Source organism: Taeniopygia guttata, chromosome 4A, assembly GCF_048771995.1.
Source record: "Taeniopygia guttata chromosome 4A, bTaeGut7.mat, whole genome shotgun sequence".
Taxonomy (NCBI): Eukaryota; Metazoa; Chordata; class Aves; order Passeriformes; family Estrildidae; genus Taeniopygia; species Taeniopygia guttata.
The window spans coordinates 10,618,961-10,643,337 of NC_133029.1; the positions used below are offsets into that span (position 1 = coordinate 10,618,961).

General features: G+C 40.2%; 1 protein-coding gene across 1 annotated transcript in view; it reads right to left on the reverse strand.

The window, feature by feature from the left end:
- Nucleotides 1-24,156, reverse strand: part of TENM1 (teneurin transmembrane protein 1) — an 873,984-nt gene extending 849,828 nt beyond the window's left edge. Inside the window, exons 1-2 of the mRNA XM_072929129.1 lie at nucleotides 24,048-24,156; nucleotides 23,734-23,802 (exon numbers count right to left, since the gene is read on the reverse strand). The gene's annotated coding sequence lies outside the window, so the exon portion shown is untranslated. The remainder of the gene's footprint in view (nucleotides 1-23,733; nucleotides 23,803-24,047) is intronic.
- Between the last annotated feature and the right edge of the window lie 221 nt (nucleotides 24,157-24,377).

Below are 24,377 nucleotides of genomic sequence, written 5' to 3' on the forward strand. Positions count from 1 at the left end.
GCTCACCTTCTCTGGGGGTAAAAGCCTCCATCTCACCAGAACATAAATCACTATAAAGCCTTCTAAAAAGAAAACAAAGCCAGCCTCTCCTCAAAGAGTTTGAATCTGTTTTTTACCCTGATTTTTTGCCAATGTTGTCACAGTCATAAGCAACGTGTCTTCTAATATTCTCTCCTCCATAAAGCACAGACCATGCATGTGCTGGTACCAGGCCAACACCAGGCTGGAAAAACATCATATGGCAGAGGAGCTCCCATGAGCATGGACATCAATAGCTGCCCCCAAGCTCAGAGGAAGGGTGGGGAAGCTGAGAAAGTTGAAAGACAAAAGCCCTTTTTTCCTGCTTTCCAAAAAACAAAGCTACAAGGTTAACTCCAGGACAGCTCAAGAAGTGTTTGGGCAATGCTCTCAGGAACCTGGAGTGATTTTTAGGCTTGTCCAGAGCAATGTCCGGAGTTGGATTCAAAGGTCATTGTAGATTCCTTCCAGATCAGGTTATTGTGTGAATTTTTTTCCAGGTTAGTATTATTTTGATAAAAACCTACTCCGATTTTTTGTATAATATTGTTCTCTTCAGTTTCTACTGTGTTATGTACACATGAATGCAATGACTCACACACCAGAAAACACCTCCCTGAGATCATCACCAGCTAAAATACAATACAGTCTTTCGGAGCATATGTTAGTATAAAAAACACCCTTACTTTGCTCTTTCATTTTCTTGTATTAGTGGCATCTATTGGATCTTACCTCAACTAGAATGTTTACATTTTATCTCCACTAAAGTGCAATACAACAGAACTTGTGCCAGATGACACTTCCCTTCTCTCTTGCATGCAGTTACCATCAGCTTAAGTGCACAAAGAAAGCCAAAACATTGCTGCACTATTTTAAGAGAAGCTAGAACTTACACCAATGTATTGAATAAATCCTAGAAATTAATCAGTGTTTTCCCTGCTTGAAAAATACAGATGCCCTGACAATGAAAAATACATGGCCCTGAGTGTACCAGTAGGCTTTGACCACCTTGAACAGCTTTACCTGAGCCTTACCCCCAAAACAGCCTTTGCCTTTGGCTCCTGCTTTGCTGCCTCAGTGGGACAGCCCCACTTGTGCTACTCCACCTCAAAGGACTCCAAGCATTTCTCCCTAAAAACATCCTTTTATATATGGTGTCATGTCAAGTGTATAATGCCTGTGTGCATAACAACAGCTGTAGACAACAGTGATTCAATAAAATAAAAAAATCTATAAATGGTATCACCTTGCATTAAACTTTTGACTCGAGGTGAATGTGGAGTAGACTTGACATTCACAGTTATTCAGGTCAGACATTTAACTCTGCGTGGTCCAGGTCCATCTCTCCCCAAGGAAAGGCTGTTCTCTCCTAATGAATGCATATACTCGCTTTACATTTTCCCAAAGCCAAAAGAGGTTTGGATTGAGTTTGGCTGATATCCAAGCTCAAGCTGCACAGAAACACGAGGTGACTGCGAATACACTAATCAAAAATGTAGAGTAAAGAAAGGAACAGAGTATTATCTCTTAAGAAGGGAGTTTAATTCTGGTTTCTACCCTGATTTCATACCAATGTTGTCTCACAGGTATTAGCGATGTTATTTCTAATCACCCCTAATATGAAAGAAAAGATAATTAGATTAAGTATAGCCAAAGCCTTTGACTTCTTTTGAGCACACAAATGATAGCAGCAGAATGCTAACAAAAATCATGTACTTCCTCAAATAATCCTTTTGAGTTCAGAAATAAATATGGGCAAGTAAATTTCAAAATTAAGACCCATATTTCAGAATAGGCAAACCAGATTAAAGAAGGTGGGACAAAAATGCAACCCCTCACAGCTAGCAAAAAAAAAAAAAAAAAAAAAAAAAAACCAAAAACCAAAAAAAACCACCATAGACCACAGAAATTAGGATTAGGGGTTTTTTTCTATTAATGAAGGTTTAAAGATTATGTTCAGAAGTTTACAGATGATTTCTGGAAAAGAAACAAGATGCCTAAGTGACCTGTGGTCAGTTTATTAAAAGAAATAAACAAAATATCAGTTTTAACACCAATATCTATGCAAGTAAATCAATCCAATCTGAGCATGCTTTGGATTAACATAGAGGGTTTTTTGCTAAACCATTGTCTTATTCAACACATTTATTATCCACATAACTGGAAAACCTGAAGTTTTAAAGTAAACAGAACTTCAATACTGCAAACCTGAATAGGAAATGGACTCATTCAACTACTCTGAAATGTTAACTTTTGCATCTCTCTGAGTTCAAGGTGGTCTGTGCACATGTCCTGGAGATTTCTGCTGGGCTGAAGCTATGCTCCTCCTGAATCTGTTATAATGATACAACAGATGCAGATGTGTTTAAAACAGAAGAATATTTGACATTAGAGGCTTGTCAGACCCTCCAGGTGCCACCCAGTCAAAGGTCTGACAGAGACCTAAAGCTCTGTTTGGATCCCACCACCTGTTAATCTCCCTGCAAGGCTGCTTGGAGCCTCACTTCATCTTCCATACTCCAGTGTGTTTGATTTTATTAGATGCTCTCATTGATTCCACTTAGTGATTTCTATATTATCTATAGTCTAGGTGAATTGGCATTTTTCTACTGAAGGTAAGACAAATTACAAAAGGAACCCACAATGGGTCACATAAAACAACCACAGTGATCTCCAAGGAGATATTAATTGCCAAGTTGTGGAAACAGGGTAACCAAAGAGAAATAATACAACAGAACTGAAGTCAATTAGGGTGTTTCACATTATAGATGGGAACCCAAGGACCTCAGATTGATAACAGTGGACTTGAAAACCAGTGAAGGTGTTATTAAAATGACAGACTGGCAATTTGTGTGCACCTGGTTGGTGTAACAGTAATGTTCTACAGCTCTCAGGATCTACAATTCCAGATGGGAACAAGGACCAAAAGCAGCAGCATGGATGTAAGGGGCTCAACCTACAGAAGCCTCTGCCAGTTCTTCATGCTAGTCTGAAAGACCTGAGGCTATAATTCCCTCTGAAGCAAGATGGAATTAGTAAAATTATTTATTTTCCCAGAAGAACACCCAGTGCTCCAGGAGATACGGTAAAACAACCTTTCCACATCATAATAGATGCTGTGCTGCAGCATACAATCCAAAAGAAACGAAAACAAAAAAAATATTTATCTTGGTTAAGTGATAGCTCAGCATGAATAATCCAAAAGTAGGAAAAATGAAGTATTAATAGCAGATAATTTGTAATTCAATATAAGCATTATTATACATGGCATTACAGGTATTAGCATTTCACTAACAAGTGGAGAAATAATTCTTTGGGAACCACCATTTCACTATTCCTGACTAAATAGGCCTTCTTTATATCCTATCTGAACAGTGCCTATACTTGAACTTGTTTCCATAAGTCATCTCTGTTTCTTAAGTAGCAAAAAATATAATTATTATTAATTAAAAGGGGAAACAAGTTTAAAATAAATAGTATTTTTATATGTATTGAATCAGGTAAGCTGGGAAATCACATTTGTGTTGAAGTTGAGTAAAGGCTAAGAATGAGGCAAGATTCCAATGCAGAATTATGCATTATGCCAAGAATCAATGAGCCAGAGACAACATCTCTGGAAAAGATGGGGAAAAGATGACCACCCTTCCCAGGAGAGGCTCAGCCCACACCTGCTCTGCTCTCCCCAGCAGAGAGAACCGCGTTATTCGCATGGAGAGCGTTGGAGAGCCGCAGCCCTGCTCGGGCAGGACGGTGCCATGGTCCTGAGCTGAACGTGCCCCAGTGAGAGCCCTGTGCCACAATCCCTCAGCCACAGGGCCAGGAAAGCACCAGCTGTGCCAGCTGTGCCCCTCAGGGCCATGGCCACCTCCCAAAATCCAGAGGCAGTCCCTGATGGCAGCAACACTGAGCAAAGCACAGGTGATTTAAGGGGATGTGTGAAACACAACGGGCTTCCATTACAACCTGTCATCCTTTTTATGCCTTTCCTACATGAGAACCTATTGAAAAAACCCCACCACTATAATCACAAATAAAGCCACAAATAGGAAAACAAATAAGAGGTGAAGCACCACACGCTGTTATTCCAGGGCACCATACAAATTCAAGCCATAAAGAACGAGAGGAGGAGCGAGGGGAGGGAAGGAGCCTGCTGCAGTCCTCCTATGTGGACTGCTGTCCCCATTAGTGCAGCAGCAGTGACTCGAGGGGACAATTAAACCATTGCTGCTCCCGTTCCCCCTGCAGAGCCCCCCGGGAGAGCTGCGTGGTGCCGCAGCCCTGAGTGCACAGGCAGCGCTCAAACATCTCCTCCAGTCACTGCATCTCCTGCCTTCCCCTATTACACTGCGCAAACATCAAAGCCGCCCTTATTCCAGCGTTTACTCAGGAACCATTGAGGTTTCAGTGAAACTGGGAAGATTAATTAAGTGATAGCAGGTTTGAATGTGGGAGATGAATGATTAAAAGTTCTCAAGGTAAGAGTAGGTACTATCTTTTCAGCAAATGGTGCCTACTTATATTGATGAATTTCTTGCTCAGTGGTCTATAATGTCACTTCAAGATGAGAAGCTGGAGTACTGTAAAGAGAAATTTTATAAAAAGTACTCTGCTGACACTGTAACACCACTTAAGTACAAAGTCAGATAATGCAGTATCACTCAAATACTGCCAGACTGATAATATTTTTAAGCTAAGGAAATGAAAGAAAGACTTCTGATTTATTTGTATTGCTGTAAAAATTATCAGAGCAGTTAAAAAAAAAAAAAAAAAAGTGTAGCAGTTCAAATTATTACGTTCAAGTTATATTTTCTACTTTTTCTCATTTACAAGCTGATCTGCACTTCTAAAAACTGCATGACTGTTAGAAACGTGCCTCTGTCTGGTAAATTCTGAATGTGTGGATAGAAAGGGAGGGGAGTTCAGCCACTAGCAGCACAAGTTTTTCCATCCACAGCCCAGTTCTGCATCAGGAGGATGAACTGAGAGGCAGCAGCATAGCAATGTCTCCACAAGATTATTTGCCCTTTGCTGAGCTCAGGGACCTGGTCCTGGAGAGCACATGGTGGTGGCAAGGGCTGCCTGGCACAGAGAGCACACAGGACAAATAACAGCATTCTGTATAGGACTAGTGGCCAGGAAAGCTGAACAGAGAGAACAGGCTCAGTCTCCCATTAGTAATGGTTGCTGGTGCTATCAGCTACTTTTGAATTCCTTAATATATCAAAAGTGATGTAAAATTTAAGTATTTCCAGTTTATCTGATCTTTAATCCAACAAAGGTTAACAGGGCCACACTGGTGGCGTATACATATTCACCCCAGTCATCTGAAGAGGGACAAAAGTGAACAACTGCTCTAAATTTCAGGCATTCCTGCTTTTTCTTTCTAAATCTCTTGCTCTGCTATTTTTCATAGGGCAATCACAGGTCAAACATCCCTAACTAAACACAAACAACCCTCTGCTGTGCAGTATAATGAGCCTCAGCTAGGAATCAGTCATCGATGGAGCAATCAATAGCACACGTCTGAAGAAAGCACGGAGGTTGTAATATCATCTCTATGCCTGACACTTACCAGAGATAACATTAATCCCTCGAAGAAATCTGTGATACCTCTCAGTATTACTTTTTACCCAGAAGTATCCAAAGAATTAATTATAAAGTTGATTTTGAATAGTGCTTTAAACTGGAAATTACTCTAGAGTTTAAATTAAGCAGTAGATTGAAATGACTAATGGTTATTAACCAATGATTAAATAAAAGAGCTGCAGCTACTGACTATAAAAAGGTTTGTGCTGCTTATCACCATGTCCTGAGACAGGTGACTGATGCTGAGATGCTGAGTGTGTGCTAATTCCTGCAACATCTTTAGCAGTGGGGTGAGTGACATTCATAGCCTCTCAAAATAACATCTCAGGCTATTTAAATCAGTAATTTTCAGCTGTTTCCAGAGACAGGACGACTCAAGAGCTCACTCAGACATCAGCCACTTTACGCTCACGCAGCTCCAAGCAACCTCTTGTTTATTCCCATCATGCTGCAGAACAGGAAAAGGGGAGAGAAAGCGAGCACAGAAAAGCAGTAGCAGCAGGAATGAAGTCCAGTCCAGAGAGGCATCTTGGACCAATTTGCCTTTCGTGTAAAAAAACCCTGATTTACTTCCTATCTGTTTGGAGATGTCATGGAGTAAAAATCTGCCTGCACGAGGAATGGATGACTACAGCAATGTCTTTATATCACAAACTTTCCTGTGCACTGCAACCTGTGGCACAAAACAAGAAAAACTGCTTGAAATTCATGCCTCCCAGAATCTTATCTATTGAATGCTTCTTGCCTGGCAGGAAGCTGGAACAATAGGTGAATCAAAGGCAGCAGAAAAATCACCCTGTCGGGGGCAGAGAATAGGAGCTGAGAGGCAAGCACCAGAAATAGCCCAAAAATTGATATTATTTCTGTAAAAAGAAAAATGTGAAGGCTTTGCTGGGGGGAGAAAGAGAGGGGATGGGGAAAGAAATCCCAGACAAGAACACTTGGTTATTCTGAAACATCACTAAGGAATTTCAACTCTAAATATGTGCTCTATCAGCTAAGCTGAATTATATGCCTAAACACGTTGGATGTTGTGGTCAAAATAAACTACTGATTTACTAAAAAACCATAAATCACAATGTACTTAACAAAAAAAAAAAAATCAATTAACTTGATTTTTTGTTTGTTTGTTTTAGCACCTAACATCCATTCATTCAGAGTCCCACCATCCCATGATGCCCTCAGCAAAAGCATTCTCCAGTGATTCCAACTGCAGGGGGAATTTGCTCATTTGCTTTACAGGGGGATGCCCAGGTCCCACAGATCTCTCATCAGAATGCAGAGTGGGGGGAAAGAGCAGTTTCTTGCTGTTCTTTTCTACTCAAATTCTACTCAGAAACCTTATCAACAAGCTGGCTCTGTCACTCAGGTACAATCTGTGATGGTGATCTCTATTGTATTAAAAGGAAGGCTAATAGAAGTGGCCAAGTCAAGAACTGAAGTGTTAGTAAATATCAGAGGTTGGCACTTTTAGCTTAGCCCACCCCTCCTGGGACATATAACAATATACTATGATTTAAGTGTGCTTAGTTTATAATTTACTGTTCCAGAAAGGCTATTTTCCCTACTCAGACCATGAAATAATGTGGCATCAGCAAAATAACTAGTGTTATGTGGACTGAGGTAGTTTTGTTGTTTGTTTTTGGTCCTTTTCAGAAAAACACCAAACAAACAAATATGATGTGGACTGAGGGATTTTTTTCAGCAACCAGATCCAGAGAGGTTTCTGGGAGAGCACAAAGGGACACTTTTGACAGAGGTGACATTTAGCTGCTAGATTCCAGTCTCTCTTCCAAAGTACATGTGAAATCATTTCACAGAGATGTACTTACTAACACAGACCAAGTTGTAGGATCTCCTGGATTCAGTCCTAGTGATGATCAAAATATTTTAATTAAACACTCCTGGAATGGGGATATGCAAGTACAGCAAATTCAGCCAAGAGGATGCCAAGCAGAATGATTTATGTCCATCAAAGCTATCAGGGACTGGGAACAGGACTTCTAAGTGAAAGGTGTTAGACCCTCGACTGTGGGCACAGCGCCTGTGTACTGCCTGTTTCCCTCTCTCCTCCAGCATCTGTAGCCCCTTCCCTTGCATTCTAGAGAGGCCATGGGTGAGTGCTGATTTTCTCCTGGCTGTGCCATCCCGTGGCACTGCCCAGAGCTGTGTGTCCCTGTGCTCGCAGCGCTGCTGGCTCCGCAGGGCTGGGGCTCCCCGTGTGCCCTGCCCTGGTCTGATACACCAGATGCCACTCAATCAAAGCACTGATATTAAGAAGCATAATTACCAATTTATATCACACAGCAGCAATGGTAATTTTAGTGCCTTGAACACAAGAAGTTGGAATACCAGTAGGAACCGCTGCACGGAGCTGTGTGTTTCATGGGAACAAAAATTACATCTAAATGAACAAATACCAAAAATGGAGACGGATACTGCCACCAGATGAGCCTGATACTCGTATCTGATAATGACATTGCTGGGAGAAACATGCAGTTAAGAGACAAAATAAAACAGGAGAGCTGCACTTGCAATTATAGGGTGACAAGGCTGTAACACCACAACATTTACACTACATATAAATCAGCTTCTCAGATGGCCCCTACTTGTAAAAGTATCAGTCAGTCAAACTCTCTCCTCAAACTACCAGAGTTTTTCAGAATCATTTCCCTGCACATTTGGACACTCCTGATGCCAACTAAAGAGCTTCTCAGTCAAACAAAAAGCAAAAAGCACTTGGAAAGTTTGCTGCCTTCCAAAGGGAAAACCTACAGAAGCAAACCACATGTTTGTGTTTTGCTGTGATCATCTGTTTCATTCTCCTTGAACAGGAAACTTTTGGAAAAACAATTACACAAAACTGCAGGTCAAAATATTTTTTGCATTTACAAATAAGACTATATTTATAAAAATGTGTATGTTTGGGCTTAGCAGGAGTCTCCAAGCCATTTTCATATTTGGTTTAAGCATTATAGTACAAATGTCCTTAAAGTAGACCCCTTTAGCAGACAGTATTTACCAAGTTTGATTGTGCTATGTGGAGTTCATTCCTGAGTTTCAGATTAACCCCATTTCCATGACCTGTTTTATCACAGTGTTCTGATAATTTAACTTATATTTTTAATACTCATTCAGTTCTCCAGTCTCCAGAGTACTTGATGTTAATAATGCATCCTATCCTGAGGATTGTGGTGAAAACAAAAGACACCATGAGAGAATCCTGACGAGTGACAGCATCTCCTGTGGCTCGGAGAGCTGAATTAATTTGTCCACGTTGACAAAGGGAGTTCATTAGACAATCTCTGCTGAATCATGATGGGGAAATCTAAGAGGTTGCTGCCCTTGTCTGTTCAACTGACTCCACCCTATAATTGATGGCAACATGAGTTAATACGCCCTGTAGGAGCCATTCTCTCCTGCCAAATTGCAGGATTAGGTAAGGAGCAGAGGATGCGGCCTCCCTGCTCACCCTCAGGTTAACAGGCAGAGCTCACCTGCCACAATGGTTTGCACTGCCAGTGCAAAGGAGTTGTCCTTCTCCTGGCTCCTAACACCCTGTTCAGCTCACCTCATCCCTTGAACATAGTCTTGTTTTTGCCATATTAATAGACAACTCAGAACAGAATGTTTTCCATTATTCTAGATAGTCATTTGTTGCATTATTATATATATGAAGAATCTAGGATACAAAGCACAAAGCAACCAAAGCAATTAAGAACAAATCTTTGTGCACCTTTAAATGCCCTTTCTGAGTGTCCTCAGGGTAGTAAGAAGGGTAAAATGATACACTGCAGATAAGGTCCCAGCCTTGCATAGGGTACATATCCATTCATAAGAAAAAAAGTTCAACAAATCCTATGCCAAAACAAAGTAGAATCTTAACAACATTCCCCATAATTAGTTTTATTTAATCATAAGAATAGCAAATGCAACATTAAACAAAGATTTAGGAACAGAAGACACAAACCTGTCGCGGTCTGGTAACAAGACTGTTTACTTAGGGTGAAAAGCAGCTTCCCATTATGGTATCCTTGTTAATACTATTATTTATAATCACAAGGATAACTTAACCAAGTTTTATATTAGTCTGAAATCAAAGGGCACTTCCCCATCCAATGAGAGATATTTCAAGAGTGAAAGATACAGTAGATACACATCTGAAAATAACATCCAATTAGCTTAAGGGAACAGAGACAAACCCATCCCTCTGCAATGTTCTCAGTATTAGATAAGAAAGCCATTGTGGCAACTGCAGTTGTCTCTTCCCCAGCTTTTAAATTCCCATTTTATAGGGGGAGCAAAACCCATCAGAACCCATTCACCAGAGGAGCTCTGACCAGGTTTGAAGCACTCACACTGCACAGCTGACCAGGCCAGATCCAGCTCCCTGCCCTTCTCAGCCCTGCCCACAGCAACAGAGCAGGAGCCTGGCACCTCTTCAGTTCCCTGAGCTGAGGCAACTCCTTGCACTTCTTAGTCAATGCCACAGCAAAAAAAACATCTCTCTGCTGAGGTCATTCTGTTTTAAAGCACAGCAATGGCCTTCCTGTTTCTCTGGGGTCAGCACCATCAGCCACTGCCCAAGAAGAGATGCTGCAGTGCTGATTTAAAACTCTGAGCAGGAAAACATGGACACAGGGTATAGCAAAATGTGGCAAATCCCAGCTCAGGGAAGAAATGATGATGTCTGGCTCCAGATCAGGAGGCTAAAGCATTGCTTTATGAAAACTATACTATATTACATTAACATACTATTTAAAGATATACTATAATATTCTACATTCTTACTTACCTAACTCGCAAACTTGTGACTCTCTGCTGAGTCCGAGCCACAGCTGGATCCCATTGGTCACTGAACCCAAACCACCTTCACCAGAATCCAATCCAGCAATCACTGCAGGTAAACAATCCCTATACCACGTTCCACATGGAGAAAACAAAGGAGCAGAGATAAAGATTGTTTTCTCTTCTTCTCTCTGTGCTTCTCCAAGAAATCCTGAGACAGAATTATGTCTCTCTGTCCAGAGAATGTGAATGTCACACACAGGGCAGCAGCCTTCCATTTTACTCTGAATTTTACTTCCTCACTCATTCTTGCCTGTGTTCGATGCTCCCCAAGGAGCTCACTTGTGAGATCTGCACATCCTAACAGCAAAGGTGCTGACAATATTTGCTGAATATTTTTTTGCTAAAATCAGTCTCTAACAGTGACCACAATAAGCAAGTTAGACTTTTTCTTTTTAATTCATACTTAAAACAGCCATGAATTTTCTTTATGCATAAAAGGAAAAATAAAGTCTAAACTTGTGCTTTACTGAGAAAACAAAAAAACCCCAAAGCATAACAAAACTTTTATAGATGGAGAGAATGAGAAAGAAGGTCTTTAAGCCAGTGGCCATAAAGGGAAGTCCAACAAAGCATCCTAGTCTTCAGGATTTGGAGACTTTTGAAAGCTCATTAAAAGTCTAGCAGTATGGAAAGCCCACCAAAATAAAGAGAAATCTTTTCATTTAGTAGAGCAGTCTTGAATGAGGCCTCTAGAAATTAAGCTCACAGACACTGTCTCCCACCAAGTACTCTGAGTAATCTCTATTAATACTCCTTTCATAACAAGCTGACAGCAAAGGTGCTGAAAGTATTTGCTGAATGTTTTTTTGCTAAAATCAATCTCTAACAGTGACCACAATAAGCGAGTTAGGCCTTTTTTTTTAAATTCATACTTAAAATAGCCATGAATCTTCTTAATGTGTCATTTGACATTTGTTATTACTTGGCTGTGGACTGGCTTTGAATATTTTATGAAATATTTATGGCAGAAGGGGATATGGGATTCATAAGAGCAAGACACATACAATATGTGGAACATTAGTGACAATTACCACAAGGGTAAAATTAGTATAATCAGCCATCACTTTCTTATGAAAAAATACAGACTTAATTGGTGGCAAGCAGATATTTCTTCCATTTTAATACTGCAATTTTTAAGGACTTATTTGCATAGTTTTCTTCACTTTTACAGGATTAAATAAAATTCTACTTAAATGTGAACTTTGGCTAATTAACTCATGGTAAACAGAAATGTCCTGTTCTCTTTTAAGAAATATTTAGCAAATTCCCTTTTTGTTCCTAATAATTTGTTGAAAGGAGAGAATAGTAATTATGTGCATCACATCCAGCTAATGTGCAAACAGATTGTGAGCAGGTGAAACTGAAATTTATGAAAAAAGACATTTGTGTTTTGTGTTTGTTGGAAGGTGGATTGAATCCAAAGTCTTTAATTAAAAATTATTGTAAGAGTCTCATGATTCAAAAATATTCTCAAGTGATAATGACAGATCCCATTTTAGTAAAAGAAACATTGAGTCCCTGCAGTGTCTCCAAAGCAAAGTGTATTTGGACTTCCCAAAGGATATTCTGCACTGGCTGTCAAGGTGTAAAATCCCACCGTGTCCCAGCTGAGTACCATGAAATACCCGAAGCTGTGGGGGCACATTGCCCAGGGCCAGCAGCTCAGCCTGTGAGCCAAATTCAGGCAGCTTCCATTGGAAGAAATGTTCAAGCAGTCACTAGGTGAGATTTCTCAGGCTGGATGGAAATTCACCTGCTTTTATTTGTGCAGGGCTTGAGACAACATGCACACTTCGAGGAGATTTTGCTTCTAGATTTATATCCACTGCTAGAGCAGAGGCAGGGAAAATAAGTCAAAACCTGCTGCTGTGTGTGCTGCTGCACCATCCACCAGGGTCATATATTTAAAGTAAAGCTGGAGTTTGCTTTGTGTATCAAATCTGTAGTTGCTACTCCTGCAACAAGGCTTTCAAGGGATAGCTGGGGCTGAAGGGCCACTAAACACCTTCCTTTCACAGAAGCTTGGATTGGACTATCTCAAATTACTCACATTTTTAGGTTGTGCCCCTTTTAACTGGGCTCAAGAAAGCAACACATTCAGAAGAAAATTAGTCTATAATTACATTACCCGAATTCATGTATCACCTAATTAATAAATGAAATTCCAGGGCTTGCTGTTGGTTTGACCTGGGATTAGTACTCCCATGGAGGTTTACACTCATACTTTCCTTGCTATACACTTTTCCCTGCAGGAAGATTAGCATCTTTAGGGTCATATTTATTTATATGTGTGTATTTATATGTACCAAATATTTATTCATTTTTTAAACAATAAGAGTCAAAGCCATTTAATACCAATTTTCCCTTGCCCACTAAAACAGTGTTTCTCATGCAAATACTTGTACCAGTGTGATTGTGTTCTCTTGAAATCTCTAGGGGTTAGGTGCTTTAACACCTCCTGGGATTATGGCATCAAAACAGCAATGTATTCTGCATAATAACACTCCATCTTAATGCATTTTGTTGCTTTTATCTAGGAGCAGACCTATAGAGCTCTCTCTCAGGGAAAAAAAATTAAAATATATATATTTAAGCAGATAATGCAATTCCTTTGGAGGCCCAAAGTTCTTCTCCAAGTATGTGCATACAATTTCCATTAGCATTTAAAGGAACATGAAATGAGGAAAGATCTCTGAGCCTGTTCCATTGGCTGTTGTGAATACCCTGGCTGCAAAAATGTTAATGTTTTTATGTATTACCTCCATCTGCTTCAATCCTGTGAAACTTGGGTGTGCTATTTATAAATATGAATATGTTGAGTTAGTATATGTTTTGCCTGTTCTGTAGGCACTATTCATTTTCTTGCAGAAAGCACATCTGTCACTGCTTTCATTAGCAAAAGGTCCTTTTTACATTCTTTTTGAATTATAATATTGATTTTTTTCCCAGCATCTCTGTTTTGCATAGTGTATTGTTAAACCACTCAAATATAAACCCTTGAAAATGGGGTTGGTAGTGGAAGTCCTAGCACACCCTGAGCTACATTGCCATGAGCCCTGATGCTGTGCTAAATGGATTGAGCCACACTGACACCCCCCACCTCAGGTCTGAAGTCCCAAACACCTTGAAATACTATTTCAGCAACACAGTTATGTGGTGATACACTGCTTGGATTCAAAATAAATTCTATGAAATTCAAAGAAGCTGTGGGAATGAATAACCACAACTGAGGTGCTGGAAATGTCTCACAAATCAATCATCCCAGGTGTGAACAGAATTTCCAGGTTGGTTTCCTACATATTTTATTTTCACGGGTTTCTTTGAAGTTGAAATCTCTTTTTATTTGTAACATCCTTGCCCTTGAGTCTTTCTTCTTTTCTAAATATTCACTGATTCCCCATAATCCCTTTATTCCAATCTATTTTCCAGCCATACCTCCCCTGATACGCCTTTGAAAGGCCAGGTGTGCTCAGCCCCATCTGGCTGTGCTGGAGTTTTGTCTCCGCTCGCCTCCCACGGGAAGTGAGAGGCTGGAGCCCCTCTGGATGCTGCTGACCCAGCCTTGGGGCAGAAATACTCTGCTGGAAGGGGGAGTTAGAGCAGGCTGTGAGCCCACCCCTGCCCTGCAGTACCCAAATTTGGATCTCCCATGGAGGTGTTCACCCCAGCACGTACAGCGCATTCACCGATTGCTGCAGTGCCACACATAAACTCAACATAAAACACCTTTGTGTGCCTATTCCTTTGGAAAAAAAAGAAAATCACATCTCTGCAGTGCCTGTGACAGTGTAATAGTCTAGTATTTCTAGTATAATTATATTCCCTTTAATAGTCACTATACCAGGATGCCTTTTTTATGGAAGATATATAGACAACATTATACACACTTTCTGAGGCCTTTTCTGAAGTACAAAAAAATACAATCCAATGAGGGCTTGGAGGCATTCTGGCTTTACTAATATTCATATGTTAGAACAAACAAATGTGGAATTTTGGATTATAGCCAACTGAAATATCACATCAGCCTGTGGTTTCCTTTTGAATGATTAAATATTGTACCAAAATAATGTTACTGCTTCTATTCAGGGAGAAAACATGATGAGAAAAAGCAGAGAAAAATATATGTATCAGTGGGCTATGCAGCAGATTGCAATGGAGGTACCCTGCTTTCAGTGCATTTGTTTCCCTGCTGCAAGGAACTCCTAAAATCTTGGTGGGAGGACAGGCAGAGTTCATGTGATCAGGACAGGGAACAGCTGTCCCAGAGCCACAATTCTGATGGGGGCTGGCTGAGACCCTCTCCTGCACCAGGCTGGACCCACGCCCAAGGCTCCCCCCTGCTTTTGCTGCTTGAGCAGCCCCACACTTGCACTTGGATCAAGGAAGGCTGGGGTATTCTGAGCCCAAAATACCAGGTAGAACAGTCATGGCTGTTCCCAAAGGTTGGCTAGAAAAGCCCCATCCCCACTTCTTGCCTATATAAGCCTGTTCTGGAAGTGAAGGGGTTAAAAGTAAAACCATTTGCAGCTCTATTTCACTTTTGAAATGCTAGATTTCTGAGATACTCATTAAAAGATGAATTCAGACAGTGTCCTTGAGACAGTTAATGAGATATGCTAATTTAAAATAAATAGGTCTGGTATGAATTCTTGATAAGAAAACATCTGCTTGGATCTGTGCTCACTTTCAAGGGAGGTAACTGGGTCTGAAGGCAGCAAGATAGGATAAGGAATATGTGGCCATCTTGAAGGCAACAGTTTAAAACAACTGATTGTTTTTCAGGTTAACTCTTGAAGACATTTATTTCTTCTGTCTGACTTTCTGTATATAGGGACTAAGAGAGGCAGGCCCAGGGTCAGGAAGGCACTAAATGCATTAAGGGGCCTCCTCAGCCACCAAAGCCACGGGGGTGAAAAACAGTTCCAAAGCACTCCCTGTTCCCCAAACAGCTCTGTCCTGTCTGCAAAGAGAAGGATTTTGCCTGAAGGTCACGAAAGGAGCTGACACTAAACACCCCCCACAAGAACTGCAGAGCTTGTCACCCCGACTGCCACCTGTGTGACACAGTGTGGGTGGCAGCCAGCGTGTCCCCCTGGCTGAGCCAGCAGCACGGGCATTTTACCTCCCCTGACCTTGGCAGTGAAGCAGAGTGGCTTTACAATACAGATGGACACATAGGTTTGTGTCCTGGGTGTGCTGCAGGGTTTATTATTGGGTTGGGGTGTTTTTTGACTCAGTCACAGAAAGGTGCTATCTCATTTTATACAGAGATCCTTGCACCATCCCTGCCTTAGAAACAGCAGTTTGAGTAACACCTTGTAGCAGTCACAGAGCAGCAAAAGGTGGCAGGAGAAATCCTACCACTCTCAGTATCTGCTCAGCTCTCCTCTGAACAGTAAAAATTGTCATCCCCAAGATGGTCATTTTGTCCAATAGCACAGAAGTGAAGTGCTATGGAACAGGCAGTGCAACTCTCTGGCTAGCACTTACAACAAACTTATGGACTTATGTGGGGTTTGAGCTTCACAGTCATATAATGGTGTAGTGCACAAGCTACAAAATTTTCTAGAATTTTAGAGGTTCAATAGTCAAAGATTATTTATACCATTCAAAAATTTCTGATCCATTTGTTTTTATTTTTAAGTCTACGCACCATACCTGTTACAGTGTTTTACTGAACACTGTCAGGCAGTGTCAAAATCCACTGGGTATTCAATCCCTTGTACTCAATAATATGAAATTAGGACTTTAATTCCCTTCCACCAAACCATTTTTTCCAGCTGCACCTGTGCAGCCAGGCTGTCTGTGTGCCTGAGGGGATGAGGAGATTCTGTGTGAGAAGTACAATTTGCACTCACCTGCCTGACGTGGACTGAGCTTGTTCTCTGTGGTAATCTGAGATCAAAATATGGCTGAAAGATGCTATTGCACTGTGACATTTTGCACCTCTGTCTGCACCAGCTTTAGGGCTGTGGCAAAAATCAATGAGCTGCACAGGCAGGCCTGAGCTCAGCCTTTAGATTTTCCTTTCCCAAAATACTGATGCCTCCAAAACGGATCTGAGAGGGTGTTTGGAAAATATGACAGTACCTGCCCATGTGCAAGCACCTGAGTGCCAGCTTTCTTGGGTGATCAGAACATGCTTACACAGATTCCTATTCCTTGATTTCATGTCTAATAATAGATTCCAAATTTCTGTTTCTGTCTGGTAAAATCTAAATACTCAAGAAGGTAAACCAGATAATATGACATAAAATATCTGTTCTTTGCCTCCCATTATTTAACAATCACGTTACAAATATTTTTTCTCCAAAATATTTTGTTGAGGTAATTTTTGGCAAAAAATATTATTATTATAAAATCATAATATAATTTGCTACAATTATTGTCAGACACATCATCTTTCCTTATCATATTTTTTCTCTCCTGATCCTGAGTTTCTTTGTTCAGTGCTGTGTACATGTGCAGTCAGCATCATGCTGAGTCACTTAATAAGTGAATCAGAGACATTTTTATAGCCCAGAATTTTATGTTTGTGCTGGAAGCTTACAGCTCCCAGTAACCTGAGCTTCAAATCCACTCTACTCATGTCTTTAACATGGAGTTTGATCCCTGAGTTTATTTGTGACAATAAACAGAGAATTTTATAACAAATAGTATGCACTGATGGTTAGTTGTAATTATGAAAGATGATTGCCTCCTCAGTGAGTGCTGCTGCTGCAGAGGGTTACTGGACTTCATGAATAAATTGTCTATACCAATACAGCAAGTTCTGTTACCCTGAATATTTTGTTCAAATGGTGTGAATGCCAGTACTCAATATATGAAATGCAAGGAGAAATGATCCAAAATATTCTATACAATTAGTGTTTATCAAAACTGTCATACTGATTCTAAACCCTTACATATGCATAATGTTAAATGGGACTATCTGAATATGTTACATTTGTCTAGAAGAAGGTCTGAAATCAGGTCCAGATTTCATCTTAGCTGGTATTAACCGAGCTTTCATTAAGCCATCTCCTTTTAATTTAGAAAACACAGAGTCATATCTCTAGCTGATATAAATCAGAACCACTTCCAAAGCTGCATTATATATGTAATTTACAGAGATACAAAGACTTCATTCTCAAGTCATCTAAGCTTGAACTTTACTATGTAAAGGACAACAGAAGTCAATTTTTATTATGATTGCTGAGTAATTAATGAGAAAAGGAAAATCTAGGCTGCATTATCCTTCACACTGGATAAATTGCTTTCTATGCCTTTAATAAGGTGGGCTAATGGCCAGTCATTAACATGTTTATATATTTAGCAAATAGTCTATTATATAATTTCAAGATTAATTTTGAGGAATACCCTTGTCATAATTCCCTTTGCTACAGCTTAATTCAAGGGTTCCACTTGCACTTTCAGCTGGGTTGCAGGAGTGCTAATGAAGCACACACAAAGTCCTTGCTTTTCTGCTACTTGGACCTCGCTTAATCCGCTTTATGAACGTGCCACTCACTCCTGTAAAACATCTTAATGGGGTGTCTGTGCCGTGCTGGGAGCCAGCTGGGAGCTCTTCATGTGCCATGGAGGGGATAAAGGTGGCACTGGCAGCCCTCACCGGGCTTGCACCGCCCTGCTCTGGTGGCTCAGACTTTGGTTGTGGTGCCTGGTAAATATTAATTGCATTGCTTGTGCTGCCCGGAGGGGAACAGCTCTGCTGCTCCTTCTGCTGCACAGACACAAGAGACAGAGCTGCCCTGGCAGGGTGGGACAGCAGAGGGGAATGTGGGGGACAGGAACATGACATGAGGGACACACAGCCTGAGGGCCAGGGAGGAGCACGACCCCTCTGTCCTGAGCTCTGCTACCTCCTCCTGTCCCCATCCCTTCGCTCACTCAGCCCCTTTCTGGGCTGGCTTTCACCAGCCGGTCCCGGCACTCCAAAGTGCTGGACTCAGGAGCCAAGCCAGACCTCCCCACATCATTTCTGGGTGACAGCTCCCTCATCACTAAGCCTTGCAGATACCTGCAGTACAGGGACATTTGGCAAATCCTGCTAGTGCCTGTAATATCATAATAAACTGACATATTTATGTACATTTTATGTCTTTTTGTGATGCGTTTTGGGGATATGATTTTTCATTGTTGTCATAATCAGTCAGTCAGAGAACTGGTACCTTTCCACAGACAGAAATAATGCATTGACACTGCCTGACTGCAATATATTAAAATTTAAATCACCGTCTGGTCTGCTGTAGGAATCATATTAACTGGTCCTAAACACACAAAAAAGGCAGAACAATAAAATTCAGAGAATGATAAATTACTGATGTTCTTTCATATTTCATAATGAAAAGGTTTTATAATAGCCTGAAGTTTACTTACTAAATGTTTATAGATGCTAAGATAATTTTTTTTAAAAATCAGAATAATGTAAGTTAAGAGGACATTTCTCTGACATTTGTCAGCTTCACAGCCTGGGTGAAAAAGAATTTGCAGTAACTATGAATTGTCATTCAATCTGGGACATGAACAGCTTAATTGAGAAAGTGTGTTAGAAGCCAACAAGCCAGAGTGACAAGTAGTAACTTGAGTTCCCAGTGGCAAGCCCACCATGATCTAAGGATCAAACTGTAGCACCTTTGTTTCAGTAATTAAGCATACAGTGGCAGCAAATACTATTTTTGTTCCCATATTGAGCTCCTGCAATAGAAAGCTGCATGAGCTTTCAGACTGAGATACATGTGTGAATTAATTTGTATAACGGTCCAAGAGATATTTTGCAGATTTCTGTTCCTTTTCCAGATACTTTTCTATCTGAAAAAAGTGCATTTTTCAGTACATGTTATTCTAGTCCAAGTGCCTGGGTCCTTTCCATTCTGATAATTTCAATACTTGTGTATACAACATGAAACCAGTCCCCCATTGTTAACATGTCTGTTTAAGTAGAGAAAATGGGGCATTTGTGGTGGTTTTATTACAGTTTATCTTCATGTTGGTATGTTTGGGATCAGTCTGGGCTTTGGCTATAGAGAATCAAATAAAATGCATTTTGATGCTCACATGAAAGAGCAGCTGTTACTTCCCAGCTCTACCTTCTACATGTGTCTGCCTTTCCCTCTCCCCACCATGGCTAATATAGCGTCTCTGGCCTATTAAACAAGAAATCAAACCTGAGTTTGGCTGATGGTTTTTTGAAATGTATTTAAAAATAATCAATGCTGCCTTTAATTTTGGGAAATTATCAAACAACCTTTTATGAGATTTCCAACGTTGTGGGACAACTGACACTAAAACTTTCTTACTACATAGAAGGAAAGAGTGTTAGAGCAGGCAATGCCCATTACACACAAGTCTTTTGTTTCAGTCTCTGAGTTCTACTAAAGTCTTTTTGATAGGAAAAAAAAAAAAAAAGCTGGTTCATAATGAGGTCCAAAGACCAACTGCTTTTGCAATGGGCAGGGTAGCACAACATGTCAGATTTTTTCTCTCCAGCTCAGCCAACATTTCTCCTCAGTCATATTGATGTTCTTTCACAAGCTTAGTATATTTTTAAAGTATTTGCTGCAAATGTATCTCAGACATTTGCTTGCTATACTGAGCTGCTTTATTAAAGCCAAACTCAGCAAATCACTTAATAAAGTGCAATATCATTAAGAGACTCCCTGGAGTTTTGTGGGAGTGTCTTGCTGCATATCCACCTCTCACACATGGTGTGCATCTCAGGGTTAAGGGAAAATTGCAAAAAGCTGGCAGGACACCGTCTGTGTTGGCATCACTACTACAGTTTTTGAGTTTTGAGTTACAGTTTTGAGCTAACAAACTACAATACTGCAGCACGAAAAAAAGTAAAGGATCATGGCTTGAACCCTGCCAGATGGAATATGGAGACAGCTCAGGAGAACTTGCCAAAAAAATGTGTGTGTGCATGCATGTGTGTGCACAAACCCTTTATAAAATTAAGCAATCTCTTGAAATTTCTCCATTTCAAGAAGCTTCAAATCCAACGCTCTTTCACTTGCCAACACCAAGAGAAAGTTATCACCATTTATATTCAGATACACATAAGTTTCATCCAGATGGTTTTACACACTGTTTCCTGTAATCTAATGCATTTTTCTGCTTGTGAATTAGAGAGAGATGATTCTGGTTATGACAATTATATTCACACTTGTAACTGCCTGATAAGCACATAGGTAAGTGCTTTAAAGCCAACATCAGCTTCAAACTTTCTACTTTTATTAATTATCTGCTCTTTGTAGTTGGTCACCTAATCACAGGACATTATTTCAATTTCAAATGTGTGAATAAAACTTTCTAGAATAGCAGAGTATGGAACACAAAGCATCTCATTCTCACACAAATACATATTAATTTCTGAAAGACTAGGAAACTGATAACAGGAACGTTAATGGCTGGGGAATCATTGCTTCAATAACTGACACAAAGCTAAGCCTCAGTTGGCGCTCATCTGCATAACTCCAGTGTCTCGTAGGAAGATACAGCAGTTTACACAGGCTGAGAGGATCTGAACTTTTGCTTCTTGTGTCTCTGCTGTATTCTCCTATTGTCATGGCCTTTTTACCTTGCATAAATGTGTGTTAATTAGCTTTAATTAGGATAATTGCATCATAGCTATTCTACTCACACTTTCAATGGTATTAAAGAGAGTCAGCCCCTTTAGATTTTTGCTAATGATGCTGGTTCACTTGGAGAGCAGAGTAATATTGCCAGGTCTGATATCAAAATCTTTTTTTTTTTTTTTTAATTAAGAATTTGGTCATGCTCTAAAGATGAATGAAGGTCAAAATCTCAAATATTTACAAAAAACCTGAAATATAGCTAGGTATATACCTATTAAAATAATGAAACAAGACATATAAATGTGCATTAGAATAGGTAACAGAAGAAAATGACAATGCAGTTGTTGCAAGACTTTTTCCAGTGGATTACGTTTTTAGTAACACCAGCAATTATATTCTTTAATCTCATTTGGTCATGTGCAAATCAACTATTTTTAACACAGATTAACACTGTGCAGGAATGGAATAGAATAGTTCAGTTGGAAGGGTCCTACAAAAACCATCTACCCCTACTGCCAACTTCCAGATTTTAAGAAAAATCCTTGTCTGCCTTAATATTTGCTTTAAATAGGCTGGGTGGGCAGAGCAATGCAAGTCATCTTTTGACTCTGCTGGAAACCAATTTGGGTTTTATCATAGAGAGCCATCTCAGGTCTGGTCAAATTTGTGTCTGCTCCAGAAAATAATTTCATAGCTTTGGGCTTTTGCTGCAGCTGGTGCCCCATCAGCTGAAGTAAACAGGAGAGTGTTTAGAGCAGGCTGTGTTCCTCAAGATTACCTGCAAGCAAGAAATTCCTGGATGTTGAGTTAGAGCAGTTTGGGAGCTGTAGAAATGAGACTTAGCAAGAACCACTCACCCTTAGCCAGTAATTAATAATACACAGGTGTCCTAGTGCCTTGTGATTACATTATCAAGCAGTGCAGTGATCCTGTGCCACAGAGGGGTCCTGCAGTGCCCTGCACTCCTGCTCAGAGCTCGCTCAGTTATGTCCCCTCTCATTCTCTCAGCTGTGGAATCACCAGTCCCACGGAGGTTTCTGCAGAACATCAGCAAAACCAGCCCCAAATTCATCACTGCAGCAGCATAATGTAGCTTGGCACAACTGTATTACACTATTGCATTCTTGTGCTGTAGTTAAGGCCTGTCAGCAATTTCATTATTGAGTCCTATTTTTAGCCATTCATAACTTTTAAAAAAATAAAAGCATTTACAGAGCAGGCTTAATCTGAACAGTATTTTCTCTCAGTGGGAAAGGTAATGATATACACTCTATGTGTGTATGACAGCACAAGTAGTTCCTTCATCTACATAAAAAATCTGCTGACTTGTGTTTCCTTATTTTTTTTCTGTGATTTACTCTTATTCTCAAATGGATTCTAATAAATTTGCAATTTATTGCAAAACTTTCATAGCAACACAGTAGTACTAATGTGGAATAATGTTATACATGGGCTCCATAAAGGTGAAATTCACAGGGTGCAGCAGTCAGTGATACAGAGCTGATGATTATTGATGAAGAAATTCCCCTTGACTTCATGGGTGTAGTATATACCATGACAACTTTAAGCATCATGAAGAAAAGTTTTCTTGTGCCAAAAAATAAGCAGGGTTTTATTCCTTTCCATAAAAAACACAATGTAAATCCAGATAATCTTTGGACGAGCTCTGAAGATTTTAGTATCTAAATTGATTAAGAGCCACATTTCCTATTTGCTTTCTACACAAAATGATTTTACCATCTATTTTGTGTTATATGACAAATTCTGTCTTGAACTGCATCTCTGGAAATCCACACTAACTTAAAGGATCCTGGTGGACTGCTGCCAACTCATCCTTCGTGTAACAGAGCTCACGGATTGGCCTCTCTACCTTGAAGGTGAAAAAGCATTTTTCATGTGATGGCTGAGATTACAAAACTAAAGGCAATTCACAACTTGTACAACAAGACACAATTCATCTATATATTGTTTTTGGAACAAAGGCTTGCTTTTAAAGGTGGAAATTACAAGTAATTGCATCTCTAATAATGATATGTAGCTCAATTATCAAGGCCTTCCGAAAGAAGTGAGAACAGAAGTACATGGAATAGCTTACTTTTTATTTATTTGCTAACATTTTTAAAAATTTATTTACTCTGAGCCTTCTACACTTGCTTAAACTGACTTATGATGACCTGTTCTAATGCAACACTGATGGGAATGTTTATTAATGGCTACTTAATTGCAGAATGTCACAAAGAGCACTATAAATATAAGAAACTGGGATAATTAGATTAAATTTTAAACACCGAATTTATGCTTGACAAAATTCAAATATGTAAAATCTTCTCAAAACCAGTTCTTCATACAGCAAGTTCAGCACATTTTTAGGCGAGTATTTGCTATGTGCCAGCTTCCACACCTGGGTCCCCTCCTCACAGGAGTTCCATTAGCTGGCACACTTTAGCTGCAGCCTCCTCCCAGACCTCTCTAGAAGAGTCAGTGGCAAGAGAAGACTTCAGCAATAAACAGAGACACAGGCCAGCAGCAGAAAACCTGCAGCAGCATCAGTTTGTGCTAAAGCATCAATTTTGATTAGTTACTGGCCAGTAGCTCCAAGATATTTTTCAATTCTAGCAAAGCTTCTTGAATTTTACACTATTTCTGCTAATTCCCTACAAACAAGGGTTTGCATTCCTCAGACTTTTGTAACCATCTTTACCTGCACATCTTCAGTACTTGGCTTTCTTAGAGCTGCTCCTCTCCACTCAAAGGTACATCCTGGTGGAGCCTGTCAGGTGAGAGAGAGACAAGACCTGCTCAGCATCAGCAAAGCTGATGTTTGAAACAGGTTTATGATTTAGATTTCTCCATTGCTCTCAAATTCCCAATAAACACTTGATGCTTTATGATACTGAGACGTTAATCATTTTCCACAGGCACAGTGAGGTTGTAGGGGAAATATCGAGCACCTGCTCCCAAAACAAACAACTTTGTGTGCTGTGATGACCCAGGTGATGAGCTATGAGTCCTTACCCAGCCTGGATCCTGCAGGGTCCACAGGGGCAGCATCACCAGGTGTGCCAGGGCTCAGCGGGCCCAGTCCAGCTGCTGTTCACAGCACCTTTCCTTCTGGGGCAAAACCACTAAAACAGATAATTTTGAGAGCATGTTTCAGGAAACTGCTAAATCCGATTGCCTAGGTGGGAAAAATGTCATTTTGTGTACAGTTGCAATGGAGACAACTTCCATATTACTGTCACAGAAGGAGCCTGTGTGAATGCCACAGCACAGTTACAGGAAAATAGTTCTGGCATGTGGGGCTGTCCTGTCATTTTGTGGAGGATGAAGATCTATATGAGTATA